The following is a 15,942-nucleotide window of genomic DNA, read 5'->3' on the forward strand; positions in this document are numbered from 1 at the left end:
AGCAACAACAGAACCACTTATGTGGATGAACAATTCTTGCCAGGAAAAGTCACACTCCACTCGGATACAAACGCCGTTCATTTCGTGGCTTATTCAGTAAATGTAATGGATTTACGCTCTCCTAATTCTCTTTTACTTTTCTACCGACGGAAGCTTTCTCTAGTGTACGGCAACAGTCGGTCCTCTCGTAGGATGTAGTCCCTCAGCTTTACGCGATGTTGCTGGAGTGGCAAGTAAACGAGAATTATACGTTTCTATCTATCCTTATAAATGAATTTATGCATAAAAGGTGAAGTGCAGATCCCTGTTATCAATATGTTAATTAGTATGTAGAAAGCAACAAAACACTAATTAATGCCCTCTCTGTATTTCTTCGTTACCATCTACCTTTCCACAACTATTCCTTGACTTTCTCGGTTATTGTTTATCGAAATCAATATGACCGTGACAAATAAATGTGGAATGTGCTTGTCGCTGGAAAATGAGTTGGATGGAAAGACAGAAGACTAAAAATATACACTCCTGGAAATGGAAAAAAGAACACATTGACACCGGTGTGTCAGACCCACCATACTTGCTCCGGACACGGCGAGAGGGCTGTACAAGCAATGATCACACGCACGGCACAGCAGACACACCAGGAACCGCGGTGTTGGCCGTCGAACGGCGCTAGCTGCGCAGCATTTGTGCACCGCCGCCGTCAGTGTCAGCCAGTTTGCCGTGGCATACGGAGCTCCATCGCAGTCTTTAACACTGGTAGCATGCCGCGACAGCGTGGACGTGAACCGTATGTGCAGTTGACGGACTTTGAGCGAGGGCGTATAGTGGGCATGCGGGAGGCCGGGTGGACATACCGCCGAATTGCTCAACACGTGGGGCGTGAGGTCTCCACAGTACATCGATGTTGTCGCCAGTGGTCGGCGGAAGGTGCACGTGCCCGTCGACCTGGGACCGGACCGCAGCGACGCATGGATGCACGCCAAGACCGTAGGATGCTACGCAGTGCCGTAGGGGACCGCACCGCCCCTACCCAGCAAATAAGGGACACTGTTGCTCCTGGGGTATCGGCGAAGACCATTCGCAACCGTCTCCATGAAGCTGGGCTACGGTCCCGCACACCGTTAGGCCGTCTTTCGCTCACGCCCCAACATCGTGCAGCCCGCCTCCAGTGGTGTCGCGACAGGCGTGAATGGAGGGACGAATGGAGACGTGTCGTCTTCAGCGATGAGAGTCGCTTCTGCCTTGGTGCCAGTGATGGTCGTATGCGTGTTTCTACATCTACATGACATGACTACTCTGCAATTCACAATTAAGTGCTTGGCAGAGGGTTCATCGAACCACAATCATACTATCTCTCTACTATTCCACTCCCGAAAAGCGAGCGGGAAAAACGAACACCTAAACCTTTCTGTTCGAGCTCTGATTTCTCTTATTTTATTTTGATGATCATTCCTACCTATGTAGGTTGGGCTCAACAAAATATTTTCCCATTCGGAAGAGAAAGTTGGTGACTGAAATTTCATAAAAAGGTCTCGCCGCGACGAAAAACTTCTATGCTGTAATGACTTCCATCCCAACTCGTGTATCATATCTGCCACACTCTCTCCCCTATAACGCGATAATACAAAACGAGCTGCCCTTTTTTGCACCCTTTCGATGTCCTCCGCTGTTTGGCGCCGTGCAGGTGAGCGCCACAATCAGGACTGCATACGACCGAGGCACACAGGGCCAACACCCGGCATCATGGTGTGGGGAGCGTTCTCCTACACTGGCCTTACACCTCTTGTGATCGTCGAGGGGACACTGAATAGTGCACGGTACATCCAAACCGTCATCGAACCCATCGTTCTACTATTCCTAGACGGGCAAGGGAACTTGCTGTTCCAACAGGACAATGCACGTCCACATGTATCCCGTGCCACCCAACGTGCTCTAGAAGATGTAAGTCAACTACCCTGACCAGCAAGATCTCCGGATCTGTCCCCCATTGAGCATGTTTGGGACTGGATGAAGCGTCGTCTCACGCGGTCTGCACGTCCAGCACGAACGCTGGTCCAACTGAGGCGCCAGGTGGAAATGGCATGGGAAGCCGTTCCACAGGACTACATCCGGCATCTCTACGATCGTCTCCATGGGAGAATAGCAGCCTGCATTGCTGCGAAAGGTGGATATACACTGTACTAGTGTCGACATTGTGCATGCTCTGTTGCCTGTGTCTATGTGCCTGTGGTTCTGTCATTGTGATCATGTGATGTATCTGACCCCAGGAATGTGTCAATAAAGTTTCCCCTTCCTGGGACAATGAATTCACGGTGTTCTTATTTCAATTTCCAGGAGTGTATAACATCACTCGTGGCTCACACACCGTAGGAAAATCAAGTAGATACGTGAGCACGCTGCTTACAGAACAGCACAACACTACAAATTTCGGAAGACAAATTCCATCCTAGCAAATTGTCTGGAAATCAGACACTATTATGTAGCAGGTTTTAGCGCCTAGAACCGCTCGGCCACTACGGCCGGCAATTACTTCTCATTTACAATGTCTAATTTAAACGGCACATAATAACGTTAATGATTTTCAGATTATTAATTTCAAGGAAAAAGCAAGGAAAACGATAAGGTTGCAAGTTACAATGATATTCAGTGTAAGAAATGTTCAAATGCGTGTGAAATCTTACGGGACTTAACAGCTAAGGTCATCAGTCCCTAAGCTTACACACTACTGAACTTAAATTATCCTAAGGACAAACACACACACCCATCCCCAAGGAAGGACTCGAATCTCCGCCGGAACCAGCCGTCAGTATAAGAGTTTTGTGTCAAAACTGAAGGAAATTTCATTACGGCTTTAGAAACAACTTCAAGCTATGCAGGGAGGAGTATTCGCAAAAAATATCTTTGGTGCGAAATGTAATATTTAGCGAAATTTTACAGTGAAACATTTCACTATTAACTGCACTGAGAAGATAATTATTCGCCTGGAGTTAGTGATAATTTTAAAATTAGGTTTGCAAAAGCTTTTCGTGATAGATAATTTTGCCAGGATAATCAAAGCAACAGTAAAAATGTAACCCATGAGGAGTTTTAATGCGTAGTTCTAAACATATTGTGGTCTTTATCGAAATGAACCAGAATAAAGAATGTATTTGTAAATGGTTCGTGTTACACAGAGAAAAGATTTCTGTAATTTTCAGTTTGAACCAGAAATAAATTTAAACGCTTCTTTTGGTTTATCACAAATAAATGGTTTAAAATAATCTGTGTGGGGTGTTTTAGAGACCAGATTGTTCAGATGATCAGTTTTTAAAGTATGTAGGTATTTTAGGAAACGTATCAGGAAAAAAGTAACAGAGAAAACTTTGATTTTGGGGATTAATCAGAAAGTAATTTCAGGAGACAGTGATAAATATGAAGAAAGGAATTTGGAAAAGGTATCACGAAACAAGTATGAGACAAAACTTTGATTTTCGGAATTCATCAGAAGGAAATTTTAGACAATGTAGGGAGGATTACAATAATCAAGGAAGAAGGGGAATCGATAACAGCAAACAACAGAATCCTAACAGAGAATTTAGTATGACAGTCATCCATCACAACAGAAACGATAGAATGATAAATGAGCAGGTCGACCTAGAGTCGTTCCGTTGACTGTGAGAGTCGAAATTAAACCTGATGAATTGACCACTCACGCTCTACCGAGAAGCCAAGTCGCTTTGAGATCGCGCGTCCTGTACTGCGATTGAGACCACGCGTCCTGTGCTGCGATGGTGTATTTTCGGTTCTGTCCAAGGAGGTGATGAATAGCGGACCTAGAGTAATTGTGAAGAAAGACAGCGAACTAAAAGCTTACTTTGCGTTGTAATATACCGCGATTATTATTATTATTATTATTATTATTATTATTATTATTATTATCATGATGAGCGGAAATGAATTATTACGCTTTAAGAGTCAGTAAAATTGAGTTTAACATAATTCCTCACAGTAAGTATTATTTTTATTGTAAGAATAAAAAATATGTATGCAACTGGTGTCAAGTTCTTCACCTTATTGACTGTCTTTCAAGTACTCTTTAACCGTTTTGCACGTCAAGACCTAAATTATTCTTATTAGTTGAGGTTCATACTGCATATCAGCAGAAATTTACATTTCCTTTCATCAGACTAAACTTTTTATTTTATACAATTAACAAATAAATAATATAAATATTATATCTTAATAAACATTAAGCCTGTTTTATACAGAATTCACTGTTATGAATAGGCTTCTCATTCCAATGCGTTGAAAAGGTAGTAGCAGGTTTTAAGCACTTGTCTCCTTCTCTTTGTTTCTAGTTCCTCGAAAACGTAGCAAAACAGGAAACTTGGTGAATATTTTCGTATGGAAAACTTCTGACGGAGACAGAAGGCAGTCAACTTTTGCAGTTTTGGGGCTTTCCATTCAACCGGAGGAAATCGGAGATTCGGATAGAACATCCGGCCAGCCAGCACTTGTATTCACCTTCCAGTGAGAACGAACTACCTGTATGAGGGGCAGGAACATCAGGAATCCCAGGCGGGTGAGCAGAGACACTTAACACTGTACTATTGTAGACATTCAAATGCGAATAACCATATGAAAGTAATAGTACGTAATTATTAAACAAAAGGAAGTATGGCAGCCGGAAGCTCAGTGCACATCACTAATTTTAGCTGATAAATTTTTGAATTAGAAAGGATCAGTCGCGTGACCTGATGCAAGTAGTAACAGAGTGTAACTACAAGGAACAATTATATTTAACTGAAAACGACTCATCATTCGCGGAAAGATATTCGGATATGGCAGTCCAAAGTACAGAACTCTAATGTGCGAAGTCCGTGCGGTTCTCACATAATAATTAGTTGCTTATAATGGGACTCTAAGAATCAAAATGAATATCTGTAACAAAACTATGGATACGTATGTTAAATGGAAAGGGATGTTCGTCACATGAATCCAAAACAGCTGAAAGGATGGGTACGTTACGTCCAAGCCGTTATATGTTACCCGTTATGAAAAATGTAATGTAATCGATTCCTTTCCCTTTGAAGCTTTACAGAAAGGCTTCGTTTGTAACAGTGGCTAATTAAGGACAGTTGACATTTAGTACGCTACCGGACCACGGAAATTTGAAACAAACGCCAGCCAGCTTGCTTCTGACGAAAAAGCCTCACCGCTTTTTTTGTGAACATCAAAGCAACAGGCAACTGTACAGTTCTTTACTTCTCTGTGTGCCTCTATGATGGGAAGTGCGTCCACATAAACGCCTCTCATTGACAAAAATTCTTTTACAGTTTCCACGAACAGTTTTCTGAAACAGCTGCCAGATACAAAGAGCATTGTTTTCGTTCTGAATGTCGAACGCAGTTTTACTACCGATGAAACGGATTTAGTATGCGTCAACACATCTAAAATAACGTTAATAAAGTAAGATTTATCTTATGCAATTTGAAATATTAGTAGTGCAAAGAACCGTGCAGAATTTAGCAGACTCGTTTATACAGACCTCGCAGCATCTCGTGCAGGCAACAGAAAAACGTCACAGGAAGGGGACAGAAGAACTATGAAAGGAATGTGTATTTGAAAACGGGATTCAATCCGTAATTTTGGATCTTAACCAGTAATTTAGAAATCAGCATACCCTTAGCACTCACATCACATTCCAACTTGCATTAATCAAGCGAATAGCGCAACTTCAGTAGTATCTTGCAACATAGTTGGGGTCCTATTCCTACTCCTTCATCTACAGTGGACGGGGAGGGAGATAGAATGTTGGGGCTGTAGATATGGCGTTTTGTTTCTCCTTCTCCTGCTAGAACTTTTTGATTCCTTCAAGCAAGCTCATCCCATGTCGTCTTATCAGATGTTCTTGGGCTTTGTACTTGTCCTCCTTTTGTATCGAACAGTTACGAGTTTTCCCATATCATCAAGGATCTTTGCCCTTTCTTCACATGAGACTTTGTTGGACAAATTTACATTGGATCAATTAACTTTTTTCCATTTATTTCGTTTCTTAACCCATTTTTCAATCGCTTTTATCGACCTGGTTTGTTAATATTTAAATGTTGTTGTTCTTGTGGTCTTCAGTCGTGAGACTCGTTTGATTCAGCTCTCGACGATACTCTATCCTGTGCTTGTTTTTCATCTCCCCTACATCCTTCTCAATCTGCTTGGTGAATTCATCTCTTGGTCTCCCTCTACGATTTTTACCCTCCACGCTGCCCTCCAAAACTAAATTTGTGATCCAGTGACGCCTCAGAACATATTCTACCAACCAGTCCCTTCTTCTAGTCAAGTTGTGCCACAAATTTCTCTTCTCCCCAGTTCTATTCAATACTTCCTCAATACTTATGTGGTCTACCCATGTAATCTTTAGCATTCTTCTCTAGCACCACATTTTGAAGGCTTCTATTCTCTTCTTGTCTAAACTATTTATATTTTTCCAAGAGGAGCTTTCTGGAACAGTTGCTAGATACAAAGGGAATTTTTATTTTGCTCCTCAAATAGCAAAACTCATCTACTACTTTAAGTGTCTCATTTCCTAATCTAATACCCTCAGTATCACCCGATCAAAATCGACTACATTCCATTAACCTCGTTTTGCTTTTGTTGATGTTCATCTTATATCCTACTTTCAACACACTGTCCATTCCGTTCAACTGCTCTTACTGGTCCTTTGCTGTCTCTGACAGAATTACAATGTCATTGCCGAATCTCTAAGTTTTTATTTCTTCTCCATGGATTTTATTTCCTATTCCGAATTTTTCTTTTGTTTCCTTTACTGGTTGCTCAATATACAGATTGAATAACATCGGAGATAGCCTACAAACTTGTCTCACTCCCTTCCCAACCGCAGCTTCCCTTTCGTGCCCCTCGACTCTTACAACTGCGATATGATTTCTGTACAAATTGTAAATTGCCTTTCACTTCCTGTATTTTACAGCTGCCACCTTCAGAATTTGAAATAGAGTATTCCAGTCAACATTGTCAGAAGTTTTCTCTAAGTCTAAAAATGTTAGAAACATAGATTTGCCTTTCTTTAATCATCTTCTAAGGTAAGTCGTAGAGTCAATATTGCCTCACGTATTCCTACATTTCTAGGGAATGCAAACTGATCTTCCTCGAGATCTGCTTCTACCAGTTTTTCTATTCGTCTGAAAAGAATTCGCGATATTATTTTGCAGCCGAGACTTATTAAACTGATAGTTAGGTAATTTTCACATCTGTCAACACCTGCTTCCCTTGGGATGGGAATTATTATATTCTTCTTGAAGTCTGAGGGTATTTCACATGTCTCTTACATCTTGCTCACCAGAAGGTAGAGTTTCATCAGGGCTGGCTCTCCCAAGGCTCAGTAGTTCTAATGGAATGTTGTTTACTCCCATGGCCTAGTTTCGACATAGGTCTTTGAATTCTCTGTCAAACTCTTCACGCAGTATCATATCTCCCATTGCATCTTCATCAGCATCCTCTTCCATTTTCATAATATTGTCCTAAAGTACATTGAGCTTGTATAGGCCATCTATAGACGCCTTCCACCTTTCTGCTTTCCCTTCTTTGCTTAGAATTGGGTTTCCATCTGAGTTCTTGATATTCATACAAGTGGTTCTCTTTTCTTCAAAGGTATCTTTAATTTTCCTGTAGGCAGTATCTATCTTACCCCTGGTGAGATAAGCCTCTACATCCCTACATTTGTCCTCTATCCATCTCTGTTTAGCCATTTTGCACTTCCTGTCAATCTCATTTTTGAAACGTTGGTTTTTTTCCTGCTTCATTTATTGCATTTTTATATTTTCTCCTTTCATCAATTAAATTCAATATTTCTTCTGTTTCCAAAAGATATCTACTAGCTCTCGTCTTTTTACATACGTGTTCCTTTGTTGCCTTCACTACTTCATCCCTCAAAGCTGCCGATTCTTCTTCTATTGTATTTCTTTCCTCCATTCTTGTCAATCGTTCCCTAATGCTCTCGCTAAAACGCTCCGCAACCTTTGGTTCTGTCAGATTATCCAGGTCCCATCTCCTTAAATTCCCACCTTTTTGTAGTTTCTTCAGTTTTAATCTACAGCTCATAACCAACAGATTGTGGTCAGAGCCCACATCTGCCCCTGGAAGTGACTTACAATTTTTAAATTTTGATAATTTGGGGGAGACCCAGTGCAAAAATTGAAAAACATTGTTTTTTATTTTTTTGTATCATTAAAATCTAAGGACTCTCCAAAACATGCTGATATATTATTTATCTGGTGGAAATATTGTCTTGTTGGCATTATCGTCCTTTACTGTACATCTGCATTGTCAGTTTTCCTCCTCGCGACTTACATTGACTCATTTTAACGGTCATGTTTCCGAAACTATTCACTATAGAAGGCTGTGGTTTTGTTTTTTTGTAGTTGGCAATCTGCTCTACTCAGTGTGTTGTTTGAATAGCGCGAAGTGTTTCGTGAATAACTTCTTATTTAGTGAGTTTTAGTTCACGCAGCAAGCAGACATTGACAGCATTTTGCAGAGGAAAAAATGCAAAACCACTAGGAATATTCAAGAAACGAAGAAACAAGGGTAACAGGTTTTACCGAAAATGTGTAGCCGATGAAGCTTGTTTTGGAGTATATCACAAGGAACTACAAGCGACAGCAGTGACAAGAAAATTGCAGTGCCTACACCCTCTCCCCCCAGTACTTCAAAAAGCAAAGTTGACTTTAGAGTTTATGAAGACCGTAGTGTAGAAAAAAGACATGGCTACGAATATAACTGTGGAGTTCGGTATTTTGGCTCGTGTTCTGAGTGAAGCAGTTAGTTATTCTCTTTGTGGTGTTGAAGTAACGGTGTCTGAAGATGAATCAGATAGGGAAGGAATTGTTTGTCATTTACGTATTTCCTGTCAGAACTGCGAATTCTCTAAATCCTTTTGCACATCAAGTAAGTGTAAAAACTACTTGTATACTAATAACGTAAGATTAGTATACGGACTGAGGTGCATTGGGAAGGGTCGGGCTGCTGGGAAAACGTTATTTAGCATCACAAATTTGCCAGGTCCACCTACTGAGGATTAACACTACACAATTGTGTAAAGGAAGTGGCTGCAGATTCCATGATATCTCCAACAAAAGGAACAGAATAAGCAAATGATGGCTGCACTGATATCAGTATTGGCTTTGATGGCTCCTGCCAGAGACGAGGACTTAAATCTAAGAATGGAGTTGCAACGGCAACAAGTGTTACACAGGAAAAGTCCTGGATCTTGAGATTCTGACAAAATATTGTCAAGGATGCACATGTACTAACGTGGATAGAGAGAGAGTAGAATCTCATAAGCCAAACTGTGGAAAACATTATTATGGAACAGTTGGAGGGATGGAAGTGGCTGCTGCAGTAAGTATTTTTCAGCAATCTGAGGAAGAAAGGGGAGTTAGCTACATTCGGGTCTTGGGAGATGGAGACAGCAAATCTTTCAAAGCAGTAGTGGACAGCAAACCTTATAGTGTGCCCATAACTAAACTAGAGTGTGTAGGGAATGTGAAAAAGAGAATAGGTGCACGTCTCAGACAGTTGAAAATAAAACTTGGCGACCCAAAGCTATCAGATTGTAAAACAAGAAAAGGTCCTGGCAGACTGACTGACAAGGTGATACATCAGTTTCAAGATTATTATGGAAAAGCTTTCAGGGACAACACCAATGATTTGCACAAGATGGTGAGAGCGGTGTAGGCTATCTACTATCACTAAATTTTTACTGATAACAACCCCGAACATTGTTTGTGCCCTCGTCCTCCTGAGACATGGTGCAAATATAGAAAATCTGAAGCTGAAGTATCTCTGGCAGATTTTAGCAGAAAAACAGTGTGCCTGAAGCAGTAATGGAAGCTTTGAAGCCTATATTTAGAGATCTGGCCCATCCATATCTGTTGAAAACGTGTTTCCATAGGGTAACACAAAACGTCAACGAATCTTTCAATAATCTTCTCTGCACTCGCATACCAAAGAGTATATCTGTTGGGATGAACACCCTACAGTTAGAAAATGATGACACTGTAATCACATTTCATAATGGATGTAGTGGCAGACTGTGCGTACTTGAGAGGCTGGGAGTGATTTTGGCGAAGCATACACTGGAAGGTCTTCACAAAGTGGATATTGGAAGAGAGAAAAAATCTGAGATTTCAGCAAGACATGTGACCAAAGAGGCAAGGAAAAGAAGAAGGCAGCTGTTACTAAATAGAACTAGTGGTGAAGAGTACCTACAGTATGGAGCAGTGTGTTTTTAATAACGTCGATTTTGTATATTTTTCACTACAAATGCCTCGTTTTCTCAGAAACTATTCATCCTATTGTACCGAACATTACAGGGTCCTCCCCAACTATCCAGTAAGCCATGGATCTACAACGAAGAATATACGTTCAGCTCAGCTATTCATATGTATATTTACCTTAACAAAATTCTTACAAAAATAGTCATTGAGTAAAAAATTTGTGAAACCTTTTGTTTCGATGCAAAACCTTCCATCGTAGATCAGTATAAGGAAGAGTCAGTAGTTATTATATGGTAGAAATTTCAAATCCGTATCTATAACAGTCTCTGAGATAATCGGTCATTAACATTGGTGAATTAACATGGGTGAGATAGGGGCCCGGGTCTCTCCTTAACTCTCACATAGTACTGCAACTTGTTTATAGAATTTCTGACTTCACGTCCGCAGCTCGTGGTCGTGTGGTAGCGTTCTCGCTTTTCACGCCCGGGTTTCCAGGTTCGAATCCCGGCGGGTTCGGGGATTTTCTCTACCTCGTGATGGCTGGGGGTTGTGTGATGTCCTTAGGTTAGTTAGGTTTAAGTAGTTCTAAGTTCTAGGGGACTGATGACCATAGATGTTAAGTCTCATAGTGCTCAGAGCCATTATTATTCTGACTTCCCTTTCTATTAGTATACTTTATCCTCCCTGTTGTCTGCACCTATCTTCACTTTTTCTTTTCCTCCGGAAATAAGATTTTGTCTTTTACGATTCAAAAACCTTCCTTCAAATTTTCTTTGTGTCGTATTCACTACCTCCATTTTCCAGTTCGTCCTGACTTTACAATGACTCTCTTTATTACTGATGAGTGATGTCTTACCTTTGCCTTTTAGGTAACCACTTTATAGTAGCACCTATTGAGCTTTGAGGATGTGGGGATAAAGAGACAAGATCTGAAGATGAGCTGATCAAGTTCTATAATCAGAATGAGAATTTCACTCTGCAGCGGATATGAAATTTCCTGGCAGCTTAAAAGCTCTCCTGCGAACCCTGCTGAATTAGCACTCCTGAAAGAAAGGATACTGCGGAGACATGGCTTAGCCACAGCATGGGGATGTTTCCAGTTCTGCAAGGTTCGCAGGAGAACTTCTGTAAAGTTTGGAAGGTAGGAGACGAGATACTGGCAGAAATAAAGCTGTGAGCACCGGGCGTGAGTCGTGCTTCTGTAGCTCATATGGTAGAGCACTTGCCCGCGAAAGGCAAAGGTCCCGAGTTCGAGTCTCGGTCGGGCACACAGTTTTAATCTGCCAGTAAGTTTGAAGTATTATACTGCTAACATTCTGGAACCAAATGCTGGAAAGACACAGGTTTGTGGGTTGCGTCTACGGAATAGAGAAGCTGATAGCAAACTGAACATCACTTGGACAGATAAACAATTCCACTGCGACACTCGAAAATATCGTGGAGTAAATATGCACCGCTTTCTTACATTCAAAGCACACTACGAAGTATCTGCATAGGAGAAACATCATCTGTAAATTTACAATGCCTCGAAGATCTGCCCTGGGCAGTTTGTTTACACGCAGTTGAATATTCTCTACCAGTTGCGTAAAATTCTGTACATCCCCAACAGGTTCATAAAATTTTGAACGAATGTGGACGCACTGTGACATACTGTCTACGACCATCCCTTTTCAATAAACATTACAAAAATAAGGGCATTACACCGTATTCGCAATTACTTCATCTTATGGAACTCGAGATTCTTTGCCTGACGCCCACCGAGCATTGTGAAAGAATATCTAGCTGGAGGTTCACACCTACCTTATGGGGCATGGAAGCTGCAGAGAAGCCAGAGAACTCAGGTGTTACGATGCAAAGTCAACCTTAGGAACTGGGACTTAAGTAGTCGTGATGAAATTTGGAAGTATGGTGAGCGCTGTACCAACAACATCGGCTACCTTCTTGTACAATTACTGAGCAGCCTATCAGTTGTAAAATGGGAGGTTTATTTAAACGCCTTTACTATGGTTCCAAGGTTTATAAAATCATCTTCTTCAGAAGGAAATAGTGACAACCGAGTTAACATGTTGTGGCGGACGTACATTAAAATATAACAGAAAGGCGTCAGTCAAATATAAAATTTCACCTCCATGGTAATTGAAAAATGCACAACGTGGTTGATGCCATTTAGTATTACCTAATCACTATTCAACTAGTGCAGCAGTGTATAAAATACATATCTGTTCTATGTTATTTAATTTCATTTGATATCTATATGTAATGAAAACTGTAGGCAGACACATGATAATTCGTTGCCTTTTCTCAGTAGCGACTGGTTGATGTATTTCTATACCTGCCACTTTTGATGGGTTGTTATTATTACACAATTGCAATAGTGTTACATACGTATAATTATTGGTCAAGTATGGTCTGTCATCAAGTAGTGATCAATGATCAATGATCACTGATTGTCTGTCATCAGTGATGGTCAGTGATCAGTTATGGTCAATTATCAATTATGGTCAGTGATCAATGACTATCAGTAGTCAGTGACAATGAGTGATAAATACTGATCAATGATCAATGACAATAAGTTATCAGTGATGATCAGCTCTCAGAGATGGTCCATAATCGAAGTTCGGTCATGATCAAAGATGGAGCGAGAACAAAGGTAGCCTGTGAGCAATGATGGCCAGTGATCAATGTCAGTAAGTGACCAGTGATGGTCACTGATCAATGATAGTGACTGATCTGTGGTGGTCAACGAACATTGATGGTCTGTTTCCAATAAACCTTTTGGTGGGCGTTTATCAGATCATGGAATGTCTGGCAGTCTTTTAGTCTAGTGTTCTCATCACAAATCATAAACTTATATGAGAAAATTAATGTGTTATGCAACCATCAGGTGTTACTGGGTAGAAGCCTATGTGGAATGGTGACTATGTAAAGGGGGAATGGTGACTACCTGAGAGAGAAAGAGAGAGAGAGAGAGAGAGAGAGAGAGAGAGAGAGAGAGAGGGAGGGAGGGAGGGAGAGATAAGTACTGATAAAAATGATTACTTTGAATGACAGTGCTCAAGTAGCATAGAACTTGAAGTATAAAATACAGGGTTTCACATGTTATTTACGAGTACAGAATTTGACGAATGAAATATGTGTACGCGCCTTTTTAAGGATAGTGCAATTTTTTTAACACTGGAAACATTTTAATGAGGCGCCAGAGGAATGTATATGTAGGTAAATAACATGTTACTTTGACCTTTGATTCAATTTAATATTAAGTCATAGATAACAGAGAGAGAAAAAGATTACTTTATCACAGGTGTATTTAAGTAGGCCAGTATTTTTCGACCTATGAAATACAGAGAGAACACAAAGAACACAGAATTGCCTGACACACAGAGACGCCTTTTTTACGTATATAATGAATAGCTTTGGTTTTGGAGTCATTTTAATACTACCCCAGAGGTGTGTATGTGCATAGCTTTGACCTTGGAGTCACTTTAATATTAAGACCGAGCTGTGTATGTATAGGTAAATAACGGACAACTTTTACCTTGGCTTCACTTTATTGCTAAGAGAGAGGTATGTGACTTCCACGGAAATAATGGATACATCTTTAACTTTAAAATGAGAGTTAGCTATTTTTTGTTGTACTGCACACCTGGCTCATCATTTTAATAGTATATTGTGATTTGTTGGAGAGACAACAGGAACAGGTGGAAAGCAAACAGTTAAGTTGTACATAATTGTTGTATATATATTTTACTTCCAAGAAAATAATGAGACTTCCAAGTTGTCGTTATGTAATTTATTTTTGCTGCATATCTGGAGCATCATTTTAATAATTTTCGGCACGGGGCGTGATTTTCACTTCTTATTTCAATACTACGCTATGACTGGTAGAAAATATGGATGGATAATGGAAAATGGAAGTGTACGTTGGAAACAATATCATTTTGACACTACTTTTACGCGTCATTTAACTACTACACACTGACTGATGGGAAAAAGGAGAGGGTGGGGTGGGCTTCCGTTACTTTGGATTATTTGATTTGCTGGGGATAGGGAGTACTCCACTGTGATTGGTTCGAGATAGGAGGAGTGAAATCTTCTTTTCAATTTTGCACTAACGCAATTCGACTGTTTCCTCACCTTCGATTTTTAAATTCTGTGTCATGACTGACTGAAGATAAATAGGGAGGCGTGACTAGCCACTAATAAAGATGGTTACGTCACTAGTGACTTGTATGACACAGATAATGAGCTCACTTTACTAGGTCGGAAGAGGGGATGAGCGCCAAGTAGATGCTGCTCATACAACTTTCAGATCTTTGTTTCAAAAGCGAACACTTTCATTTCAGTGATGCATAAATTTAACAGTACGTAGTAACTGTTTTCATTTACGTACATATAAGTACATTTCAGTAAAAATTCAAGATAAGTGAAAATGAACGACACATTGTTAAAAACCACATTCTGAGAAGCCAATGTAGTCAAAATTCACAACGTAGTTTCAAATAGAGAGCTCAGCAGAGAAGTATATTTAAGCTGATTTCAGGAAACCCGCATTCCTCGTCCGAGAATACCTTTCAGTATTAGAAGTATATATTCCCAAATTTTGCCACACATTTATGAAGGGTAAGAAGGAAAGGGAGAGTGCAAGGTCTCATCGACTTCGAAGTCGTCAGAGAGGAATTTCCAGCTCATGTGGGACAAGCATTGGGGAAGAACTCTTTGAGTAAGCATCGCGGTACAGCCGGAAGCGGCTCATTAAAAGCATGAAAAAGTATATCACAGCAGCTGGTGTGTTACTTGCTTTCCGTTTCTTAACCACAGTGACACTTCAGTCGGTCAACCAAGTTAGAGTTTCAACAACATCGATATAACCAGTGGCCATTTAAAAAAAAAAATCCAGAAATTTCCCTTGCGTGACACAGGGACGTCATGAAAATATTTACTTTGGGTCCTGTAGAATAGAATTTAGTGTGTTAACCGCCATGCCACATCAGTTTCAATGTGATAGTTGTTTAGTTTGACGTCGATGTCGAGATCATTAGAAACGAACATTAACCGAATAAAAACACCAAAGTCTCAATATGTGGATAAGTAAGATAAATGCCAGGTCTTCTAAAAGAAAGAGAGCAGTAACGTTATTTTGAACACGGACAAATTGGAACATTAGTGAATGTGCTGGTAGTACCTTAGAGCTTCGTGGCTGAAAATGTGGGATTGGGAGCAGCTACTGCCGAAAATTCGCCTGAGGCTATAGCTTTCGAATGAACAGCCCCCACCCCACCAGCCCCAACACGACGAGAGATTCTCGGCTGTTGTGAAACCGTTCAACACACGGCAGAACCTATGCACAGTCGCTACGACTCGTTGCCTATAGATATCGGAAAATGCATGTCGACAGTACGGCTTTGTTCTTCTGTTGTTGCAAGGTACAACAGAAGAGGAACCTCCCCAACCAAGCACCTCACCCTCCTTCATATTGGAGACGAGCCATGTATTCGAAATCTTAAGCTCTGGCTGTAGAGTAAGAATGCTATAAGCTTATCACATAATTATTTCTTTTTCGTTCTTATTCCGGAACGTGCGCACTACCTTCCCTAATCAGTTGTGAGGGTCACTAAATTATCTTTAGAGTAATTATTCCATTCCGTTATCTGTGCTTTTCTTTGTGGACTAA

The 15,942-nt window shown here is 40.6% G+C and overlaps 1 protein-coding gene and 1 long non-coding RNA gene across 2 annotated transcripts in view; one reads left to right on the top strand and one right to left on the bottom strand.

Annotated features, from left to right (window-relative positions):
• LOC126298455 (uncharacterized) overlaps nucleotides 1–15,942 on the bottom strand; it is a 1,052,314-nt gene that overhangs the window by 319,380 nt on the left and 716,992 nt on the right. The window lies entirely within an intron of this gene.
• LOC126298457 (uncharacterized) overlaps nucleotides 1–15,942 on the top strand; it is a 180,049-nt gene that overhangs the window by 44,948 nt on the left and 119,159 nt on the right. Inside the window, exon 2 of the long non-coding RNA XR_007552610.1 lies at nucleotides 4,338–4,561. This is a non-coding gene — a long non-coding RNA (uncharacterized LOC126298457). The remainder of the gene's footprint in view (nucleotides 1–4,337; nucleotides 4,562–15,942) is intronic.

Source organism: Schistocerca gregaria, chromosome X, assembly GCF_023897955.1.
Source record: "Schistocerca gregaria isolate iqSchGreg1 chromosome X, iqSchGreg1.2, whole genome shotgun sequence".
Taxonomy (NCBI): Eukaryota; Metazoa; Arthropoda; class Insecta; order Orthoptera; family Acrididae; genus Schistocerca; species Schistocerca gregaria.